A 12,792-nucleotide genomic window follows, 5' to 3' on the forward strand; every position below is an offset into this window, starting at 1 on the left:
GTCTCACCTTCTAGCTCTTTCCCGGTTCTCTGACCAGGCACTAAGAAAATAATATGTGATCCTTTGAAATATCACAAAAGTGGAAATTACGAGATCTGATGAGGACATCTGATTCACCTGACAGCTGGATAGCTGCCTCTTTGCCTATCCAGACAGCCTAATCCCAAGATGGGGCTGAGGTGGCCTAAGGTAGTCGAGATATTATGGGATTTACCAGGAATACAACATAGAAGAGAAAAGTCAAGGGCAGTTGGGGGTGGAGTGAGAGCCCTTAAGCTCAGCAAACCTCGTTTCCACTGTAGCCCTTAGTGGTGTTAATATTTAATATGCAAACTTATAGGTTTCAGGCTGATTCCAGACCCAGATAGCCTCAGAGCACGATGAAAAGCTTGCTGATAAGCTCTGTTGGGGAGGTCTCAGCCCAGGCCAGAGCTTTGAGGTGAGAAATAACAAGTCCAGTTTAAATAGTGCTGCTGGGACAGACTTTTGTGGCCAGGGAAGGGATACCCAGGAGCCAGTGTGGCCACTGACCCAGCCACATCAATGGCCCTAGGACCCAGAATGCTACAAACAATGGAGCAAGAATCAGGTCCGTGTGTCTGGGTAAGCAGAATGTTCTGGGAATATAATTCCTTTTTCCTTCTTTTGTAAGAACAATTTATTTCTTCAATTTTGCATGAGGGCTTCTTAATATTGAGCAGGAATATATATCATTATTGTGTGGGATTTGGAAAATTATTTGAGAAAGGGTTCCAATAAATGAAAACGAATTAAGGATGACCGTGGAGTTCATTGGGCAACTTATAGAGGTTTTTTTTTTTTTGAGACGGAGTCTTGCTCTGTCGCCCAGGCTGGAGTGCAGTGGCTGGATCTCAGCTCACTGCAAGCTCTGCCTCCCGGGTTTACACCATTCTCCTGCCTCAGCCTCCGGAGTAGCTGGGACTACAGGCGCCTGCCACCTCGCCCGGCTAGTTTTTTGTATTTTTAGTAGAGACGGGGTTTCACCATGTTAGCCAGGATGGTCTCGATCTCCTGACCTCGTGATCCGCCCGTCTCGGCCTCCCAAAGTGCTGGGATTACAGGCTTGAGCCACCGCGCCCAGCCCTTATAGAGGTTTTTTAAGTGAACAGTCCACAAGAGGGGAAACAGTAGCTATTGCATAGTCTCAGAGCTGTCTCTGAGCCTCCATGGCATGTTATCTGCCCCATCCAAGGGCTATAAAGGCCATAAGCCTAGCTTTAGAATTTTATGTTCCTTTCTGAGTCTTTATTAGTCTGATTTCCCTATGTTTCACACAGAAAGCTACAGGAAGCAGTCATTTTGACAGAATCCTTAATGGATGCGTTCACGTCCTGATTTAGATCTAGTTTCGCCTTTACTACGGTCACCTGTGAACTAGGCCAATCCTTTGCCAACTTGGCCTCAGAGCCATAGTTTTGTAATGAATGGGCCAAACTGCCTGCTCTCTAAGCCTGTTACTAACTCAGTAGGCCCCAATCCTCCCATAACATTGCCTAGTGGGAGGAGGGAATTAACTATTAACAGTTTTGGGCACAGTGGTTCTGGATCAAGGACCCCAGTGGAATTCATGAAAGCCATTCTTCTTGTTTGGGTTCCAAAGAAGGGGTTGAGGGGTAGTCAAGGCCATCAGGATGGCCTTGACTCAAAGTGTGGTCCCTGGACCAGCTGCAATAGCATCATCTGGAGCTCATAAAAATGATAGAATCTGGAGCCTCCCCTAAGACCTAGTGAGTCAGAATCTGTATTGGAACAAGAGCCCCAGGTGATTCATGGGCATGGTAAATGTTGGGCTACATGGAGGGAGGGTCAAGAGGGAGAGAGGAGATAGGGGGTGTCTGATTCAACACACCAGTGCCCTCTAGATTTCTCCAACTATGACACAGGACTTATATTGATGTTTATCATTTAGTTCCAGGCTATCTTATTTTCTGTCAAAATCACCTCTAATATATAGAATGTTTTCCTCTTAAAAGAAAATCCTGTAAGCAAGGTCATCCTAACCAACCCTGGGGTCTTTGATTGTCAATGATTATAGCAAGCTGTAAAGAGCCTATTTAGAGGCTACTCAGATGTTTAGGCCTCTGGGCCCTATGATGACTGACCCTAAACCACTGAGAATCACCTGGGAAGCTTTAATAAAACACCTGTGCCTGGATCCCACTCCAAACCAATTAGATCAGAATCTCTGAGATTGAGGCTTGAGAAAAGTAGGTGATTCTAACATGCAGGCAGGGTTGAGTACAATTTCTCTAAGACCTGAGTGATTGTTTTGATGTGTGCACAGATTTATAAATCTAAGTAACTATGAAAATGTCAAAGCTATTCTTTCTACCATCAATTCTCATTGTAAACTTCACCCCAACTCCATATTTTACTTCTTTCCCTTTGCCCTACTTTGCTGCTTCCAATCCTTTGTGGTCAGGGATCCGTAGCCCTAAGTTTACTGGAATCATAAAGGTTTGAGATCTTGCTAATGTGTAAAACACAGATTCTGTGATATATATGTAGCTGTTAAGGCATCCATGCCTGGAGTGTTTCATTTGTTTGTTTTTTGAGACAGTTTCCCTCTTGTTGCCCAGGCTGGAAAGCAGTGGCGCTATCTTGGCTCACTGCAACCTCCATCTCCTGGGTTCAAGCGATTCTCCTGCCTCAGCCTCCCGAGTAGCTGGGATTACAGGCATGCACCACCATGCCTGTCTAATTTTGTACTTTTAGTAGAGACGGGGTTTCTCCATGTTGGTCAGGCTGGTGTCGAACTCCTGACCTCAGGTGATCCTCCCACCTCGGCCTCCCAAAGTTCTGGGATTATAGGCATGAGCCACCGCGCCCAACGTGTTTTTTGTTTGTTTTTTTATTTGTATGTCTGGGCCATAGTTTAAATAATTAAGGCTGCTGATCAAATGAGTTGAGGGTAAAAAAGATGTAGCCTTTACTCATAAGGGATGAAATGGTATCTCTAAATTAATGGAGAATCTGAGACAAGGATATTTCAAGTAGAAATTAGGGACTGATCCTACTCTGCCCACTACATAGCTATCTTCTCTCTCTTTAAACTTAACAGTTCTAAGAAACTTAAAGCTTCTCCAACTTTAAGGTGCATATGGAGATTTTATTTAAATACAGATTCTAATTTGGTAGGGTCGAGGCGATTCTCCAGATTCTGAATTTGTAACATATTCATATCCTTGGAGTTGAGGCAGGTACTAATGGTCTATAAATCACCTCTGGGTAGCAAGGTCCTATACTAACCCCCATACTACCCTTGACACCCACACAAAACACAAATGAAAAACACAACTCACAACCGCTACTCAAAATGCACCAAATAGTTGATTCTGCCAAGCTAGTGAGTAAGCAAGATGTGATAGAATTGCACTGGACACTTTGAGCTACAACTGTGGCTCCCATTTGCCAGAGGCAAGTTAAAGTTGACCTACATTTGTATTGGAAACATTTCTCAATCCTGGGATTACTCCACACCTTGGATGTTACTGTCCTACTGATGCTATGATGCCTACAGCTTTGTTTTTGTTTTTCCGTTTTGTTCAAAAATGCTTTAGCTATTCAGCAATTTTGTGGGAATTTCAAGATTATTTTTTCTGTTAATGTGAAAGTGTTGTTGAAATTTTGGTAGGGATTGCATTGAATATGTAGGTTGCTTTGAGTGGGATGAACATTTTAGTAATTTTAATTCCTTCAATCTATGAACATGAGAGACTGTTCCATTTTTTTGTGTCTTCTTCAGTTTATGTCATGGGTATTTTGTAGTTTTCAGTGTTCAGATCTGTCACTTCATTGGTTACATTTATTCCTAAGTGTTTTTTTTACTTTTTATAGCTATTGTGAATGGGATTTTTACAATTTCTTTTTCACATAGCTCATTGTTAGTGTATAGAAACGTTACTGATTTTTGTATGTTGGTTTTTGTATCCTGCAATTTTACTGAATTCATTTATCAGTTCTAACAGCTTTTGGATGGAATCTTTAGGAGTTTTCTATACATATAAGATCATGTCCTCTACAAACAGAGACAATTTAACTTCTTCCTTTTCATTTGGATGTGTTTTGTTTCTTTCTTTTACCTGTTGCTCTGATTAGGATTTCCAGTTCTGTGCTGATTAGAAGTAGTGAGAGTGAACATCCTTCTCTTGTTCCTGATCCTAGAGAAAAAGCCTTTTCACCATTCAGTATGACATTAGTTGTGGACTTGTCAAATATGACCTTCATTGTTTTGAGGTACATTCCTTCTAGGCCTAATTTGTCGAGAGTTTTTACCTTGAAAGGATATTCAATTATGTCAAATGCCTTTTCTGCATCTGTTAAGATGATCATATGGTTTTTGTCCTTCATTCTGTTAATGTGATATGTTACTTTTATTGGTTTGTGTACATTGAACCATCCTTGTATCCCTGAGATAAAGATCATTTGATAATGATGAATGATCCTTTTAATGTGCTGTTGAATTCAGTTTGCTATTATTTTGTTGAGGATTGTTACATCTATATTCATCAGGGATATTGGCCTGTAATATATATAATATATATATTTTTTGAAATTTAAAGAAAAAATTTATTGAAGATCTGAAAAACAGTTCCTAAAAGACTGACTTTTCCAGAAAACTAGCTACACAATGCATTGCGTCTATCATGTTAAAACGTGCATTAGACACAAATACAAAAACCATGAAACAAGCCACCATTCTTCAACAATTTGAGCAAAGATAAAATGCCTAAGTAACAACATGGATGACTTGCAAATGATGGGCTCTATAAGCACCATTGAAAAAAAAAAAAAGGAGCACAAATGGATGAGTGTGGTCAGTTATATACACTGAATTGAACCTTTGGCACTAGGAATCAGAGCATTTTGTCATATAGCATTAATGCGTATTATAAAAGTATGTAGTGTCAAAGGAATAGAACCACCAGCATTCAAAAGCAGCTTTGTCAACTAGGTAATAAAACAGTCTACAGCATATCCCTCTGTTGTCCATCATTGAAAACACTGGCAGCAAATTTGAAATGAAAAAAGAAAAACAAAAAGAAAAAAGGACCTATTACCCCTTTTATTTTCTCTGTTTAAAAATCAAACAGAAAACAAACATCAATTGTTATACACTAACATCTTCAAAGCCCATCATTTGTACAAGAGATAGACTAAGAACAAAAATGTGTTTACGGAGATCCAAACATAAGTGAGTGAGAGTGCCTCTCACACAGCTTTCCGATGGTACTCAGGAGGAGCCACTTCATAATCTCTGGCACTAAACAAAGTTTCAGAATTCTTTGCCAGGTACTTTAGGAAATCGTGAAGATAATTGAGTAATAAAGCAAGGCTCTTCTCATCCAGCGATGTATAGGCCAACATTGCTCCAATTCGTACAAATAATCTGAGGAGATGTGGTGCTCCATACACCTGGGACATGGGTGCATCAGGATGATCTGCAAGAATTTCAGCATACTGTGGTCTCTCAAATTTGTAGAGTAGCTGGGTGCCCAACATTACGTTGAAGTATTCTTTTATCCCTGCCACAACTTCATTAACTGCATACTCCTTATTATCTGTGTTTCCATGAGATTTCTTGTAATTTGCGTAATCCTCGAGAATGGAATCCACATTCTTCTTGGCAGGAAGATAAAAGAGCTGTTTTTGCCTGGTAATTAAGTCCCAGTCATCAACAAGCCACAGTTTTAGCTCTTCAGGAATCTTTACTTTAACTTCAACTCTGTTCATGAATGTTTCCTCATTTTCAACAGTAGGATCTACCTGGGCCCTTTCCTTCCGAGGAGGCTGAGGGGTCTCACTGGTACTGCCACCATCTCCATTTCCAGGTGTTTCCTGTTTGTTCTTTTTTGTTTTCACTTCAACATTTTTCTGCTGCAGACCAGATGTCTTCTTTCCTGGGGCAGCCCCTCTCATATTCCCCTCTGCATACTGCTCCTGACTGGCTTTTTGAAGTTCTCGCTGTTTCTGCAAATTGGTGTCCACGTATTTGGGTACTCTGCTCTCTGGAACCCACTCATCCCAATTTTTATTCCAACCACTGTAATGTAAAAAGTATTTCACTTGTTTGTCCTTTATGGCAACCTTTACACACTTTGCCTCATAAAGAAGAGGCCCATGAAAGCACAGCACTCGCTCACCCTCCTGGAATTTCTGTAATATATTTTTTTCTTGCAGTGTCCTTGTCTGACTTTCATATCAGGGTAATGCTGGCCTTATTCAATAAATTTGGAAGTATTCCTTCCTCCGCAAGTTTTTGGAGTACTTGGGAAGGGTTGGTATTAGTACTTTAAATGTTTGGTAGAATTCAGCAGTGAAGCATCAGGTTATGAGGCTTTTCTTTGATGGGAGACTTTTTATTACTGATTCAATATTCTCACTTGTTATGCTCTGTTCAGATTTTCTATTTCTTCATGATTTAGTCTTCCTAGGTTATATATATCTAGGAGTTCATCCATTTCTTCTAGTTTATCCAATTTGTTGGCACATCATTGTTCATAGCCTGCTCTTATGAACCTTTATATTCTGTGGTATCAGTTGTAATGTTTCATCTTTCATTTCTGATTTTGTTTATTTGGGTCTTCTCTTTTTTTAGTCTAACTAAAGCTCTGTTGATTTTGCTCTTTTCAAAACATCAACTCCTAGTTTCTTTGATCTTTTCTACTGTTTTTCTAGTACATTTCATTTATTTCTGCTCTGATCTTTATTATTTCCTTTCTTGTGCTAATTTGAACCTTAATTTGTTCTCTTTTTCTAGTTTGTGGAGGTATGATGTTAGGTTGTCTATTTAAGATCCTTCTTTTTTGATGTAGGCATTTATTGCTATAAACTTCCATCTTAGAACTGCTTTTGCTACATCTCATATGTTTTGGCATGTTGTGTTTCCACTTTCATTTGTTTCAAAATATTTTTAAATTTTCCTTGTAATTTCTTCTTCAATCACTAGTTGTTTAGGAGCATGTTGTTTAATTTCCACATACTTGTAAATTTTCAAAATTCCTCCTATTGATTTCCAATTTCATGCCATTGTGATTGGAAAAGATACCTGATATGATTTCAGTTTTCTTAAATTTGTTAACACTTGTTTTGTGGCCTAACATATAATCTATCTTGTAGAAGGTTCTCTGTGCTCTTGAGAATGTATTCTGCTTATGTTGTGTAGAATGTTCTGTATATGTCTATTAGGTCCATTTTGTCTAAAGTGTAGCTCAAGTTCAATATTTCTGTATTGACTTTCTGTCTGGATGATCTGTCCATTGTTGAAAGTGGAGGTATTAAGTTCCCTTACTGTTATTGTATTGCAGTCTATGTCTCTCTTCAGGTCTATTAATATTTGCATTATATATTTAGATGCTCTGAGGTTGAGGGTATATATATTTGTAATTATTTTATCATCTTGATGAAGTGACTCCTTTATCATTATATAATGACCTTTGTCTCTTTTTATAGTTTTTAACTTAGTCTCTTTTTTATGTAGTCAATGTTCTCCTGAATTAAAGTCTATTTTATCTGATGTAAATATAGCTATCTCTGCTCTCTTTTGGTTTCCATTTGTATGAAATATCTTTTTTCATCCCTCCACTTTCAATTTATGTGTGTTCTTAAAGGCAAAGTGAGTCTCTTGTAGGTAGCATGTAGTTGAGTCTGTTTTTTTTTCTTTTTTTAAATCAATTCAGCCACTCTTTTTATTAGAGAATTTAATCCATTTACATTCAAGGTAATTATTAATAGGTAAGGACTTACTACTGTAATTTTGCTCATTGTTTACTGGTTATTTTGTAGATCCTTTCTTCCTTTCTTGCTCACTTGCTGTTTTCCTTTGTGATTAGATGGTTTTCTCTAGTGGCATGCTTTGATTCTTTACTTTTTATCTTTTCTGTATCTACTGTAGATTTTTGCTTTGTGGTTACCATAGGCTTACATAAAACATCAAATAGTTACAATGGGCTATTTTAAGCTGATAACAACTTAACCTTGATCACAAAAACCTCTACGCTTTTACTCCAGTGCCCCTCCAACTACATTTTATATGTTTGTGTAATAATTTACATCTTTTTATATTGTGTATCCCTTAACAAATCGTTGTAGTTGTTATTCTTTTTAACAGTTTGGTCTTTTCACCCCCCTCCCCTGCTTTTTTTTGAGATGGAGTTTCACTCTTGTCACCCAGGCTGGAGTGCAATGGCATGATCTTGGCTCACTGCAACCTCCACCTCCTGGGTTCAAGTGATTCCTGCCTCAGCCTCCTGAGTAGCTGGGATACAAGTGTGTGCCACTACATGCAGCTAATTTTTGTATTTTTAGTAGAGATGGGTTTCACCAGGTTGTCCAGGCTGGTCTCAAACTCCTGACCTCAGGTGATCCACCCACCTTGGCCTCCCAAAGTGCTGGGATTACAGGCGTGAGCCTCCATGCCCAGCCTTAACCTTCATACTAAAGGTATAAGTGATTTGCACACTACCATTTCAGTATTAGGGTATTGTGAATTTGACTGTACTTACTTTTACCAGTGAATTTTATACTTTTATATGTTTTCATGTTACTTGTTAACATCCTTTTCTTTCAGGTTAAGGAATTCCCTTTAGCATTTCTTGTAAGGTATGTCCAGTGGTGACAAACTCACTCAGCTTTTCTTTTCTGGGAAGTCTTTATCATTTCCTAAAGGACAGCTTTGTCAGGTAAAGTATTATTGGTTTGCAGGGAATTTTTCCCTTCAGCATGTTGACTATATCATCCCACTCTCTCCTGGCCTGTAAGGTTTCTTCTGAGAAATCCACTGCCAGCTTTGTTAGAGCCCTCTTATAAGTGATATGCTTCTTTTTTCTTGCTGCTTTCAGGATCCTCTCTTTGTCTTTGATTTTTGACAGTTTGATCATAATATGGCTTGGTGCAGTCTTATTTGGATTGAATTTGATTGGAGACTTTTGACTTCCCTATACCTCAATATTTATATCTTTCCCCAGATTTGGGAAATTTCTAACTTTTATTTATTTGTTTATTTATTTTCTTTGGTGCCCCTTATGCCCCAGGAAGCTTTTATTTTTTTAGATAAGCTTTCTGGTTTTTGTTGTTGTTGTTGTTGTTGTTCTTCTCTTCTGCTTCTTGGTCACCCATAATTTAAATATTTGTTCTCCTGATGCTGCCCCATACATTCTTTAAGCTTTCTTCATTTTTAAAGTTTTTTCTTTTTTCTCCTCTGACTTATACTTTCATATAACCTGTCTTTGAATTCACAGATTCTTCTTTTGCTTTATTAATTCTGCTGTTGATGCTCTCTGTTGCACTTTGCATTACATTCACCAAATTCTTTAGCTCCAGAATTTTTATTTTTGCATATGATTTCAATCTCTGTTTATTTTATATATGATTTTGATCTATTTTGTTCATTTATGTTTCTCTGATTTAATTGAATTATTTTTCTGTATTTTTATTGAAATTCTCTGAGCTTCCTTATAACAATTATTTTGAATTCTTTGTCAGGCAATTTATATATCTCCATTTCTTTTGGGTCAGCTACTGGGAGATTATTGGTTTTTTGTTTGTTTTATGGCATGGCATACTTCGGATATTTGTCTCCTCTAAATCTTATGTTAAAATGTAATCTCCAGTTTTCAAGGTGGGGCCCGGAGGTATTTGGATCACAGGGAGAGATCACTCATGAATGGCTTGGTGGCCTTCCCACAGTAATGAGTAAAGAACTATAGAGTAAGTTCTTGCTCTATTAGTTCATGTGATATCTGGTTGTTAAAGAGTCTGGGACCTCCCCACAATCTCTTGCTTCCTCTCACCATGTGACATGCCCCTTTACCTTCTACCATGAGAAATAGCTTCCTGAGGCCTCACCAGAAGCAGATGCTGATGTCATGCTTCTTGTACAGTCTACAGAACCATAAACCAAAATAAACTTCTTTTCTTTATAAATTACCTAGCCTCAGACATTCCTTTATAACAATGCAAAATGGACTAATACAGAAACATTAGTACTGGGTATTGAGGTATTGCTATAAAGATACCTGAAAATGTGCAAGTGGCTTTGGAACTGGGTAACAGGCAGAGAATGAAGGAGTTTGGAGGGCTCAGAAGAAGACAGGAAGATACAGGAAACTTTGGAACTTATTAGAGACTGGTTAAGTGGTTGTGACCAAAATGCAGACAGAAATATGGACCGTAAAGGCTAGGCTGGCAAGGTCTCAGATGGAAATGAGAAACTTACTGAGGACTGGAGCAAAATTCACCCTTGTTACTCCCTAGCAAATAACTTAACTGCATTTTATTCATGTCCTAGGACTTTATGGATGGCTAAACTTAAGAGTGATGACCTAGGATATCTGGCGGAAAAAGTTTCTAAGCAGCAAAGCATTCCAGAAGTGGCATGGCTATTTCTAACAACCTACAGTCAGATATGGGAGCAAAAATCCTCAGCCTGCTCATATGGTAGAGAAGGAAAGACCATCTTCAGGAGAGGAATCCAAAAGAGAAGGATCCATGCAGGCTGGGGAACAAACTCTTCTAGAGAGATTAGCATGACTAAAAAGGAGTCAAGTGCTAATATTCAGTAAAATGGGGAAAAGGCATTTCAGAAATCTTCCAGGCCACCCCTCCCATCACAAGCCCAGAGGCCTGAAAGGACAGACGGGTTTTAGGGGTCAGGCCCAGGGCACAATTGCCCTGTGCTGTCTTACCTTGCAATGCTGCTCCCCACATACTTGCAGCACAGACTCCAGCCTTGGCTCAAACAGCCCCAGATACAGCTTGCCACTCCAAAGAGTGCAAGTCATAAGCCTTGGGGCTTCCACATGGTATTAGATCTGCAGGTGCGCATAATGCAAGAGTTATGGAGACTTGGCAGCTTCCACCTATATTTCAGAAGATGTATGGGGAATCCTGGGTGCCCAGGTAGAGACCTGTCACAAGGGCAGAGCCCCTACAGAGAGCCTCTACTAAGGCAATGATGAGAAGAAATGTGGGATTGGAGCCCCCATACAGAGTCTCCACTAGAGGACTACCTAGTAGAACTGTGCAAACTGGGCTAACACCCTCCAGACCCCCAGAATGGTAGAGCCACCAGCAGTATACACTCTCAGCCTGGAAAAGCTGCAGACATTCTACTGCAACCCATGAAAGCAGAGCCACGTGACCTGTACCCAACAAAGCCACGGTGATGGAGCTATCCGGGGCTTGGAGGGCCTACCTCTTGCACCAATGTGCTCAGGATGTGGAACATGGAGTCAAGGGAGATTATTTTGGAGCTTTAAGGTTTAATGTCTGCCCTGTTGGGTTTTGGACTTGCATGGTACCTGTTGTCGCTTTCTTTTGGAAGATTTCTCCCTTTTGAAAAGGGAATGTTTACCCAATGCTTGTACTATCATTGTATCTTGGAAGTAAATAACTTATTTTTGATCACACAGCCTCATAACTCTAAGGAATTTGCCTTGACTCTGAGATTGAGACTTTTGAGTTGATGTTTGGAACAAGTTAAGACTTTGGGAGACTACTGGAAACGGATTGTATTCTGCAATATGAGCAAGACATGATGAGATCTGGGGGAACAGAGAGGAATAATATATTTTGGATATTTGTCCCCTCCAAATCTTATTTTGAAATGTAATTCACCATGTTGGAGGTGGGGCCTTGGGAGAGGTTTTACACCATGGGGGCAGATCCCTCATGAATGACTTGGTGCCTACCCTATGATAATGAGCGGGTTCTTGCTCTATTAGTTCATATGAGACCTGGTTGTTTAAAAGAGTATGAGACCTCCATCTTTCTCTTACTCCCCCTATTGCCAAGTAATATATCTGCTCCCCCTTTGCTTTCTGCCATGAGTAATAGCCTCCCGAGGCCTCACCAGAAACAGGTGCTGGTGCCATGCTTCTTGTACAGTCTGAAGAACCATAAGCCAAAATAAGCCTCTTTGTATATAAGCTACCCAGCCTCATGTATTCCTTTATAGCAATGCAAATGGACTAATATGTGGTGATATGTATTCTTGGCTTTTCGTGTTTCTTGCTGCCTTATGTTGAATTCTGCACATTTGTTAAGGTCAATCCCTTTCAGACTTTATGGGCTAGTTTCAATGTGGAAAGATCTTCTTCTACTTGGAGGTGTGAAGGCACTTCCTGGATGCTGTGTAGCAGTTCTGACACCAGCGAGGGTGCCACTGTTGTGTGGTCTCCCTGCAGCTCTGTAAGCTCAGGTGTTGATGTTGCTGAAGATTGCAAGTGGCCAACAGTGTGGATGTCTGCAGTGGTGGTGAAGATTGTCAGGGGTTTCACTGGTAATAGCTGCTAAGATCCTCTCAACTTTTTTTCTCCAACTGGGGAAGTTGTGGAGAGGAATTCTCTTTTGGTACTGGGTCCAGCTTGTGGGCTGATTTGCACTGGCAGCAGCATCAGAATTGATGAACGGTACCCTGGAGTAGCCTTTAGAGCTGAGATCTGAAGCTTGGACATGTGTGGAGGAACTATGGCTCTGGGGTCTGCTGGTGCCTGGGAGAAGGCACCCCTGCTGCTGCATTGGTAACAGTATATGAGATGTGAGCGCTTGTGAAGTGTCAGCCAAGAATGGGAGCATAGGCATGGTCAGAGTTACAGTGGCTCCGGGGTCAGGGCAGGGCCTAGTTCTCTATGGCAGCTGAGCTGGTGCCTGGAGGATGGGCACGTACATGTGCAGAGAGACCTTGATTCTGGGCTCTGGGATGTAAGCTTGTTCTATGGCTATGTCTCTGGTGTCTGACACACGGGTGGGTGAGGTGCAGCCACAGAGCCT

At 40.2% G+C, this 12,792-nt stretch overlaps 1 long non-coding RNA gene and 1 pseudogene across 2 annotated transcripts in view; one reads left to right on the plus strand and one right to left on the minus strand.

Moving 5' to 3' along the window:
* The first annotated feature begins 367 nt into the window (after nt 1-367).
* The window catches only part of LOC115897601, a 62,504-nt gene continuing 50,079 nt past the window's right edge, over nt 368-12,792 (plus strand). Inside the window, exon 1 of the long non-coding RNA XR_004057354.1 lies at nt 368-603. This is a non-coding gene — a long non-coding RNA (uncharacterized LOC115897601). The remainder of the gene's footprint in view (nt 604-12,792) is intronic.
* On the minus strand, nt 5,152-6,171 carry LOC104654521 (annotated as a pseudogene). The gene has a single exon (XR_004057353.1). The product of XR_004057353.1 is annotated as a mortality factor 4-like protein 1 pseudogene (transcript).

Source organism: Rhinopithecus roxellana, chromosome 5 (assembly GCF_007565055.1).
Source record: "Rhinopithecus roxellana isolate Shanxi Qingling chromosome 5, ASM756505v1, whole genome shotgun sequence".
Taxonomy (NCBI): Eukaryota; Metazoa; Chordata; class Mammalia; order Primates; family Cercopithecidae; genus Rhinopithecus; species Rhinopithecus roxellana.